Below are 10,615 nucleotides of genomic sequence, written 5' to 3'. Positions count from 1 at the left end.
CTTAAATAAGGCAAATTTTCTCAGGCTCGTAACTTTTGATGGGTAAGACTAAACTTGATGAAACTTATATATTTAAAATCATCACTAAAATGCGATTCTTTTTATGTAGCTATTGATATCAAAATTCAATTTTTTAGAGTTTGGGTTACTATTGAGCCGGGTCGCTCCTTACTACAGTTCGTTACCACGAACTGTTTGATCAATGATTCTGAATTTTCCCTTTCATCTGTAGAATTTATGATTAGTTACGGTTTGGAAGCTACTGCAATAAGGGGATCATTAATGAATTAATATCATTGGTGTGTTATTATTATAGTACAATATCATTCATGCTGCTAATTCATTAGTGGTATTATCATGGTCAAGCAAGAATTCCTGTGCATACACCTGAATAAGCAGGTTTCAGAAAAAAAAAAAAAAACATTTCTAAGACCAAACTGGCTATGTATGAAAAATGAAAAAATAGGAAGAATAAAAAACGAGGAATTAAAAAAAAAATAATAAAATAGGAATAATAAAACAATTCAGTTAGTGAAAAAGAAAGGGTAAATATGTGGAAATATCGGTCGAAACCACCGCTTAACCGTCCCTAGTGCACACAAGTCTGTAGTACAAAATAAAAACAACAAGCCTAAAAAATAAACCCTAAATAAGAAGATTCCCCCTTTAAGCAATGGTGAAACAGTTTTAATTTTTAGTTACTATAATGCACTGAGGACAGTAGAGCGGAGGTCTAGACGGTAATATCGGCATACCTATCATCTCTTTTTTTCACTGACTGGAATTATCCTCTTTTTTTCATCACGAATTTATTTTACATTTTAGAAAGTGTAAGTTTTAAAATGTTTGTTTCTGATCAAACTGTTGTTAATGAAAATATCTCTAAATGATTGATCCAAAATTGAATAGCTGATAAGTAGTAGCTGATAAGTAGCTGATACTAAATTGAATGATACTAAGACTAGGAATAAATGAAAGCAAAGAGATGACGTTCGGTAATAACAAGATTAATCAAGTGGACATCCCCCCCCACGTCCATCAATTCTCCAAACACATCCGATATAAATTTTGAGATAGCCATTTTGTTCAGCATAGTTGAAAGGTCAGAAAATTAGGTCTTTGAGGATGACCCTCCCCACAGCCCTATGGGCACGGTTTGTAAGTTATTCTCTGGAAGCATATAAGGTTCTTATAGAAAAGGGGCCATATAATTCTCGGAGGAGACCCATTGGACTAGTAACCAGAAGTTCTAGGGCCCTTTTTAAGAGTCAAAGTGATCAGAGGGGAGCTTTCTCCCACACGCTGTATTTTCTCAAAGTGTATCTGATATAAATTTTGACATAGCTATGTGTTCGGAAATAGTCCAAAGATCACATAACAAGCCCATTGAAGTTGACATAACCCTCCCAGAGTCTGGGGACAAGGGTTGTTGATCATGCCCGGGGGCATATAAGGTATTTGTGGAAGGTGTGGTCGTTTGAACTTTAGAGGAGGCTCATTTGATTGAAAATGTATAGTTCTAGTTCTTTTTTGAGATTCAAAAGTCAAAGACCTCAACACCTCACTCTTTATTCTAAACTTTCTTATCACTTTTGAAAAAAGCTTCTTATTGTTCCAATTAAACGACCCGGGTGTTTTGAGAGTCGTTCTTAAAGGATTGAGACAAAATTCGAACTTTAACGTAAAAAGCGAGGTGTTGAGGAGGAGGCAACCCCCTTCATATGTAATTTCTGTTCGTTTTAAGTATTAATGTCACTCCTTACTTTCAGATAAAAAACTTGCTTTTTATTTAATTTCTGAATGTTTTTCAATTAATGTAGGTTTTGAATTTGGCTCACCGTACATGAATAATTAAAACGAAATTTGTATATTAATTTTACTTTTTTTTAACTAATAATAATTTTATAATAACCTAAGTTTGATTTTTGTTCCAGTTATTTAAGAATGACTCCTGGATCACAAAGGCTGTTTAATTAGGATAATACCTCTTTTAAAAGTTTAAAAAAGAACTTCAGCGTAAGAGCGAGATATTGAGGAGAGGCAATCCCCCTCATATACGTAATTTTTTTTTTCGTTTTAAGTTTTGATGTTGCTCCTTACTTTCAGTTGAAAAACTTTTTATATGTGTATAATTTCTGATGTTTTTTTTTAATAATGTTGGAAAATACAGTTCCCCCTCCATGGAAAATTCCCTTTTCCCGGGAGATATTTCTCCATGGAAGAAATTCTCCCATGTAACAAAAATTCGTGATATTTGGGGAACTAATTCTATATTTAGAATTAGAACCATAAGCTGATTCTTTGATGTGTCTAATGATATCAACATTTAGTTTTTTATGGCGCTTGGTATTTACCAAGTGACATATAGCGATCGCAATTTCTGTCGGTCCCGGTTTTGCTAGTTTGGGCACTTCCAGGTAAGCTAGGGCATTGAAATTTGGCAGGCGTGTCAGGGACCAGACCAGATTAAATTAGAAATAGTCGTTTCCCCGATACGACCATCTGAGAGGGGGGAGTGGGGGACGTTTAATTTGGAAAATTATAAAAAAATGAGGTATTTTTAGCTTACGAACGGGTGATCGGATCTTAATGAAATTTCATATATAAAAGGACATCATTTCTCAGAGCACTCATTTTAAATCCCAACCGGATCCGGTGACATTGGGGGGAGTTGGAGGGGGAAACCTGAAATATTGGAAAACGCTTAGAGTGGAGGGATCGGGATGAAACTTGGTGAGAAAAATAAGCACAATTCCTAGATACGTGATTGACATAGCTGGAATGGTTCAACTCTCTATGGGGAGCTGGGGGGGGGGGGTTAATTCTGAATATTAGAAAAAATGAGGTATTTTCAACTTACGAAGGAGTGATCGTATCTTAATGAAATTTGATATTTAGAAGGACCTCATAACTCAGTTGTCTTATTTTAAATCCCACCGGATCCAGTGTCATTGGGAGGAGTTGGCGGGACTAGAAATCTTTGAAAACGCTTAGAGTAGAGAGATCGGGATCAAACTTGATGGGAAGATTAAGCACAAGTCCTAGATACGTGATTAAAATAACCGGGCCAGATCCGCTTTCTTTGGGGGGGTTGGGGGGGCACTTAATTCGGTAACTCGGAAAAATTAGGTCATGAGCGGGTGATTGGATCTTAATGAAGTTTAATATTTAGAAGGGAGTCGTGTCTCGGAGCTCTTATTCTAAGTCCTGACTGAATCCGGTAATACTGGGGGGAGTTGGAGGAGGAAACCGGAACTATTAGAAAACGCCTAGAGTGGAGAAATCGTGATGATACTTGGTGGGAAGAATAAGCACACGTCCTAGATACGTGATTGATATAACCAGAACGATTTGGCTCTCTTTGGGCGAGTTGGGGGGGGGTCGTAATTCTTAAAAAGTAGAAAAAACAATGGTTCTTTAACTTACGAACGAGTGATCAGATCTTAATGAAATTTGATATTTAGAAGGAACTCATGTCTCAGAGCTTGTATTTTAAATTCTGACCGGATCCGGCGACATTGGGGGGAGTTGGAGGGGAAACCAGAAATCTTGGAAAACCTTTAGAGTCTAGAGATCGAGATGAAACATGGTGGGACGAATAAGCATATGTCCTAGATACGTCATCGACATAACCAGACCGGATCCACTCTCTTTGGGGGAGTGGGGGGGGATTTACTAGTTTGGGCTTCCAATTCCAGATAAGCTAGGACGATAAAAGTTGACAGGCGTATCAAGGACCAGACTAGATTAAAATAGAAATAGACTCTTCCCCAATTTGGTCATCTGGGGGGGGGGGTATTGAGCGAACAAGATAGTTGAGAAGAATTTTATTAGTGGGTAAAATAAACGAATGTTCTTGTTAAGTATGGCTTATGGTCTAGGGGTATGATTCTCGCTTATGGTGCGAGAAGTCTAAGGTTTGAATCCCGGACAATGCCAATTTTTACATGAAGAAGATCCGAAACTAGATATGTGATCAATATAGCAATCGCTGAAAGTTGGCAGGCATATCAGGGACCCGACCAGATTAAATTAGAAATAGTTGTTTCTCCGATTTGACCATCTGGGGGAGTGGAAGGACGGTTAATTAAGAAAAATTAGAAAAAAGAGATATTTGTAACTTGCGAACGAGTTATCGGACCTTAATGAAATTTGATATTTAGAAGGACCTCGTGTCTCAGAGCTCTTATTTTAAATCCCGACCAGATCTAGTGACATTGGGAGAGTTGGCGGGGGAAACCGGAAACCTTGGAAAATGTTTAGAATGGTGAGATCGTAATGAAACTTAGTGGGAAGTAGCTCTTGGCTCCTCTGACCTCGTCACAAGTGCCATATAAGCTCTTGGCTCTTGTTTTAGAGTTTGGGTTACTATTGAGCCAAGTCGCTTCTTACTTGTAGTTCTCTACCACGAACAGTTCGATTCACCCCGGATAATTACCCATAGCATCTCCACGAGTAAAAGCTAGTTGGCAGAGGGAAATCAAGACATGAGACGAATTTCGTACAGGAATTTTTACAAATCCCCCTAGTGTAGAATTTCCCCTGGAAAATTCACTCTCTGGGAACTTTCCTCCCCATGGAAAATTATCCCTGTTGAAAATCCCACCATCAGAAAATTTGCTCCCTCCTTCCGAAAAGTGTATGCATACTTTCCGATAACAAATACTATACATAAACAATGGATAAATTTTGTAACTTAAAGAACTTTCCTTAAGGAGGATCATGATTCCTATCCAAAGGCATAGTTATTCGGCCTTTCAACTATGTTGAACAAAATGGCTATCTAAAAATTTTGATCGGACGAATTTTTTTGAAAAAGGGGGGGGGGGGGACGGAATGAAAATCAAGTAGTTGTGGGTATGAAGCCATAGCTAATTGTAGAAAAAGCCAAGAGAGATAGTCCTAGTGAGTGAGAGGCAAATCTGGCATAAGCCCTTTTTAGGATTGTAAATAAAATGATGTCAGTTCATTTGGATAACTCTATCGTGTCTATCATCTGTCCATGCGTCATTCCTAGGGCAGAACTAAGGTAGATAGTCATAGAAATAAAGGATTCCTTATTCCTAGTTACCCTCAAATTTTTTGGGATAGTCAATAACCAATGCAATAGGTAAACAATGGGCAAAGTTCGCACCTTCCCCTGGGGACTGTGGGGGATTAAGTCATCCTCAAAGGCACAGTTATTACATTTTTGACTAGGGTGAAAAAAGGGCTATCTAAAATTTTGATCGGGTTACTTTGGGAAAAATGAGCGTGGGAGGGGGTCTAGTTGCCCTCCAATTTCTTTGTTCACTTAAAAAAGGGCACTAGAACTTTTAAATCCCGTTCGAGTAAGTCCTCTCTCGATATTCTCGGACTACTGGATCGATACGATTATCCTTTGGAAGAAAAAAAATAGATAAATAAACACGCATCTGTGATCTTTCTTCTGGCAAAAAAATAGAAACATCCCATTTTTACAGATAAGAGCTTGAAACCTCTATCGTAGAGTTCTCTGACACGCTGAACCTGATGATGTGGTTTTCATTAAGATTTTATAATTTTTAGGGGTTGTTTTCCTCCTTTTTTTGAAAAAATGGCAAATATTCTCAGACTCTTAACTTTTTATTAGTAAGACTAGAGTTGATAAAACTTATATATTTGAAACCATAAAAAAAAATACGATTCTTTTGATGTAACTATTGGTATCGAAATTCTGCTGTTTAGAGCTTTGGTTACTATTGAGCCGGGTCACTCCATGCTTACAGTTCATTACCACGAACTGTTTGATAAATTTGAGAAGTTCTGTGAGTGATAAAAATACAGTAGCGAAACATTTCGACCGGTTTTATTCTCAAATTAGCTTGTTTGTTCAAGAGAGTCTAAGACATAACAAGAAAAAAATTCTTGGTGGGGAATTCGTGGATTCGCAATGAGACAGTGTTGAGTTCAAGTTTGGAAAGTTCACTAATGATGAAGTGGTTAAAATAGTGAAAAGTATGAAATCGAATTCTGCTAGGATAAACAGTACAAATTTGAGAACTTTTAAAGCTGTGATGACTCTTTAAATATCGTATAGCGTTTTTCTTTTTCTTTGAGAAAATTGCTGTTGTGCTTTTTTAAATCAGTAACTCGACTTTGAACATTATCGCAACTGTAGACTAGTCAAAACAAACCAAAAGATTCGTTATGCCGTGAGGGACTCTTGCATGTTCTGCCACGCAAAAGAGTCCCTGAAAACATGGTATTTATTTTATTAAGGGTATGTTTTCAAAGTTCAAAATTCAGGTCCAAACCTGAAGGACTGAACTGAAGCCTGAAGGACTAACAGATGAATTTCTTACATCAGCAGGCGTTTTGCAGGGTTGTTATCGCTTACCGCTAACAGTTGGCGATAAGCTAATTGACGAACTGGTATACGCAGACGATATTGTGAAAACTGAGCAAATAGAACCTTCTTCAAGCAGACACTGATGAACTTGTGTCAACAACTGAAGTCTTCGAAATTACCACTAATACAACCAAAACTAAGAACATCTGTACAGATAACTCTTAGAAGAGAGTCAATTGAAAACGTTGATTCCTTTGCCTACCTAGGCAGCCTCCGAACTCCTAACACTGGGCACTTAAAATCGATCAGGTGAAGATTTGGCTTGGCTTGTTAGACCTTCAGAGGCTTACTACTAATCTGGAAAAGCAAAGCATCTTCGACATCTTTGAAGGTGTCTCTTTAACTCTCTAATAATCAGTGAAATCTGGTCAATGGAAGCTTATGATGAATGAATCATCTCCGCGTTTGGAACTAAATGCCTCCGCCACACAGCGGGGAATATCTAATTTGACCTAATGAAGAATACCGTAAACTATTTCACTGCTCCCGTACCATCAAAGAACAAATCAAAGGTCAACAGCTCTGCTGGGTTAATGATATTCAAAGAAGTGAGCCAACCAAGGACTTGCTGGATGTCGGCCCCCAAAGCCAACCTCGTGAGATATGCGTTGATGCATTCCAGCCATATAACCTCAGTCAACTACTCTGTCTAGTGTCAGATCGATTATAATATTGTCACAAAATCAAAGAAAAAAAATAAACACTTGTCCGTGATCTTTCTTCTGGCAAAAAATACAAAATTCTACATTTTTGCCGATGGGAGCTTGAAACTTCTGCAGCATGGTAATCCTATACGCTGAATCTTATGTTGCAAATTTTATTAAGATTTCCTGAATTTTTGGGGGTGTTTATCCTCTTTTTCCAAAATCTCGGAAATTTTCTTAGGCTCATAGCTTTTGATGGGTGACATTAAACTTGATAAATCTTATATATTTTGAATCAGCATAAAAAGCCAATTTTTTTAATGTATACATTGTTATCCAAGTTCTATTTTTTAGAGTTTTAGTTACTATTATGCCGAGTCACTCCTTACTTACAGTTTGTTATCACGAATTATTTGATACTACCTAGGTAAGTGAAGCTATCCACTTGCTCGATCTTTTCGCTACCCAACATCACCTCTTCGCATTATCATGATTTAGCATATTCTCAAACTGTTTTGCCCATCTCTCTTTAGAATAACTAATTTAGATAGCTAATTGCGTCCCCGTTCCTATCTTTCACAACGGAACCCCATCTGAACTACTTAAATATGGTAGAAAGGTTATCAAGAAACCACTTCTATACTACTTACGAGGATTTTAGAGTGCTGAGGCCACTCCATCTGAATGGAAAAAAGGGCATGATTGTCAAAATTTTCAAGAAATGAAAAAAATCAGTATGCGATAACTGCAGGGGGATAACACTTCAGGCGATTGGAAGTAAGGTTCTCTGCCAAATAATATTGAATAGAATTCAAGGAAAAGTAGATTTTGTGCTAACAGACGAACAACATGGTTTTAGGTCAAGTTGGTCGCGTTGCGACCTTGTCTTTACCCTCCGGATACTGCTTGAAGAATAAAATGAATGGCAGGTACAGATCATTTTGTTTTTCATAGAATTTCGGAGAACTTTTGATTCAGTCCACAGTCGAGCAATGTGGAAAATTCTTTGGTTTTATGGAATTCCTGGAAAAGCTATAAAGATGATTAAAATCCTTTACGAAGGGCAGTTGTGCTCAGTACAGACGTAAAAGGGATGGATGCAATGGTATACTGTTGAGTCTGGTCTGAGGCAAGGACGATTGTTGTCTCCAATCTTATTTATTGTAATCATCGACTTTGTGCTAAGTTCTTGCAACTTCTTTGGCAGTGTACAGTTAAATCCACAGAGACGACTTTACGGCTACAATGCCGACGACAAAGACCTTTTTACTCATTTCACAGATTATATGAAACGGAACATTAAGGAGCTGGCTTCAAAAGTCTCCCAAACAGGCCTTCAGACTAATTAGAAGAAGACCAAGGCGATGCAAACGGTTTTATCACTTCAGCTGCTGGTGGTCTTAAGCTTGGAGAAACGGAAATCGATGGAGTTAGCGAATTCAAGTCTCTAGGTGGTACACTAACCCAAAACGGCAGGTGTGACCGAGGGATCGTCCTTCAAATTGCATATGCAGGTGCAACATTCTCTCAATCAAATAGTATTTGAAGATCTAGCAAGTATCATATTAAGTTGAAACTGCGTCTGTTTAATAGCATAGTAATCTCCATGTTGACATTTTAGATGTGAATCCTAGAGCCTGAACAATCGCTTCCAGGTGAGTGTTTAGACAGTCTGCAGTTTCTTTATCCGGCTCATCGTAGCCAAAATCCAGTCGAATCTATGATTTACTTGTCATTTGCTTTACCTTTTTTACCACTGTCCAAACTTAGAATCCAGTAAATGAGATATTTCCTTTTGGTAGTACCCTACCGCTGTCTGGAGGGTCATTTCTCTGATTTTATTCTTCAGGGTAGTCGCTTCTTTGTGTTTTTTTTTCCTGAAAAGTTGTGTCATGTTCCTGTTTAGGGCTTTGATTTCTTTTGTAACCTGCGGATGATCTGCCGAAAAACGTTTGCTAACTTTTTCAGGAAAATAGAAATGGTACTTGCCAAGAATTCTTTTTTTTGAAAAGCAGTGGTAATTTCATCATCATTAGTCTTAGAATTTATGTGGTTCCGTTTTCAGTCGTTAGCTTATTACCGAAACCTAATAATCCGCCATTTATGATTGGCCGTCTCGTCTTATTTGTTTCAGGAGTATACTTGACCCGGACTTTGCTTGTAGGTTGCAGTTTCAGAGTGAATTATCAGAATCCTCCTTTTTTCGGGGGGGGGTCTATTAATGGTTTCCTATAGAATAAAGACATGTTAGTAGCTATGTGGTCCAGTGGCGTTTAACCTCTTGTTTTTGGGCAATTAAATAACCGCTTAGACTTGATCCTGCTTCCTAAGACTCTAGTCGTAGTTGGTTAGTCTCACCAAGCAGGAATATACCATACGTGAGGTACCTACCCTGTACATAGTCAGCGCTTAATTGGAGTTATTCCCGGAAATCTTTTTAAGAACTGAGATCTTGTCCTAACGAATAATAAAAAACACACAGCAATACCACTATAAAGGAAGGGCAGGCGTTTGGGTTTTGTAAACACCCATAGAATCTCGTCATAATCATCAATCACAGGTATCTCTATCTTAAAAGCCAGAACTTTCTTATTGCTATAAGTTTTGAGACTTCGGTTGCTTTTAACAGTTGCGTACCTATAAGGAGAGTAAAAGGAGCAATCCTCTTCCCTGACCCAGATCCTTGTAAATTGAACATTTATTGTTGCATTATCTGTGCCATTTAAAGGCGCTACTGCTTTTCTTTAAGATTCTTTTTCCTACATCAATACTTTTCATTTATAAAAAGCAAATAAATAACAGTATCAAAAGTGAGGATCTCTTGCTTTTCTTTATTGTCTTCAATTAATGTTTTTCGTCGTCGTCTTCCTAGAAATGTTTACTAATTCAGTGAAACTGCTTACTGTTCTTGGAATAAAAAGGTCTTAGAAAGCAAATTTCTTCGGGGAAAAGAATTTTGAGTTTGGTTGAAACTTTTCTATTTTTTTTCTTGATGTCAGTAAGCTAAAATTCTATTGCCAACGTTATTATATTAGCAACCCTGAAATGAATTGCTTTTCAAGACATTTAACCAGTACTGGCATTAAAGGGATGGAGGGTTATGCGATTTTATAGGAGCGGAAAGAGGAGCAACAAAATATATTGTCACTCCTTATGCCTTCTTCTTCTTGGTTTGTACTATTCTTGGCTTATTAACCTTATTTGGTGACAAGTCAGACGATTAGGGCTGGACTCTTAATGTTCAAAAGGAAATCGAAATTTTTTCTCTGGATCCATCTTAAGTCTATACATCCTTGAAACAACGTTTTTTAAAGGTTTTTGTTTTGGTTGTTTCAAACACAAATTTTTCGCGAATCCAGCCTTATACCACGCAAAGCATTTCTATGCTGAAGATGTGACGCACGGACTAAGTATATATGACGTCCACTATTATAAAGCGGTCATTATACTTGATATGGAAAATTTACTTGGGCTCATCAGTACAAACACAACAGTAGCCGGCACAAGTTCAGTGAAAGGACCCTTGATTTCTTTCAATAAAATTAAATCAAAAATAACAAAGTCTTTTCAACTGAAAGTAAGGAGCAACATTAAAACTTAA

The sequence above is a fragment of the Artemia franciscana genome, chromosome 2 (genome assembly GCF_032884065.1).
Source record: "Artemia franciscana chromosome 2, ASM3288406v1, whole genome shotgun sequence".
In the NCBI taxonomy this organism is placed as follows: Eukaryota; Metazoa; Arthropoda; class Branchiopoda; order Anostraca; family Artemiidae; genus Artemia; species Artemia franciscana.
The sequence above is the reverse complement of the archived record's forward strand: the minus strand, read 5'-3'. Positions refer to the sequence as shown.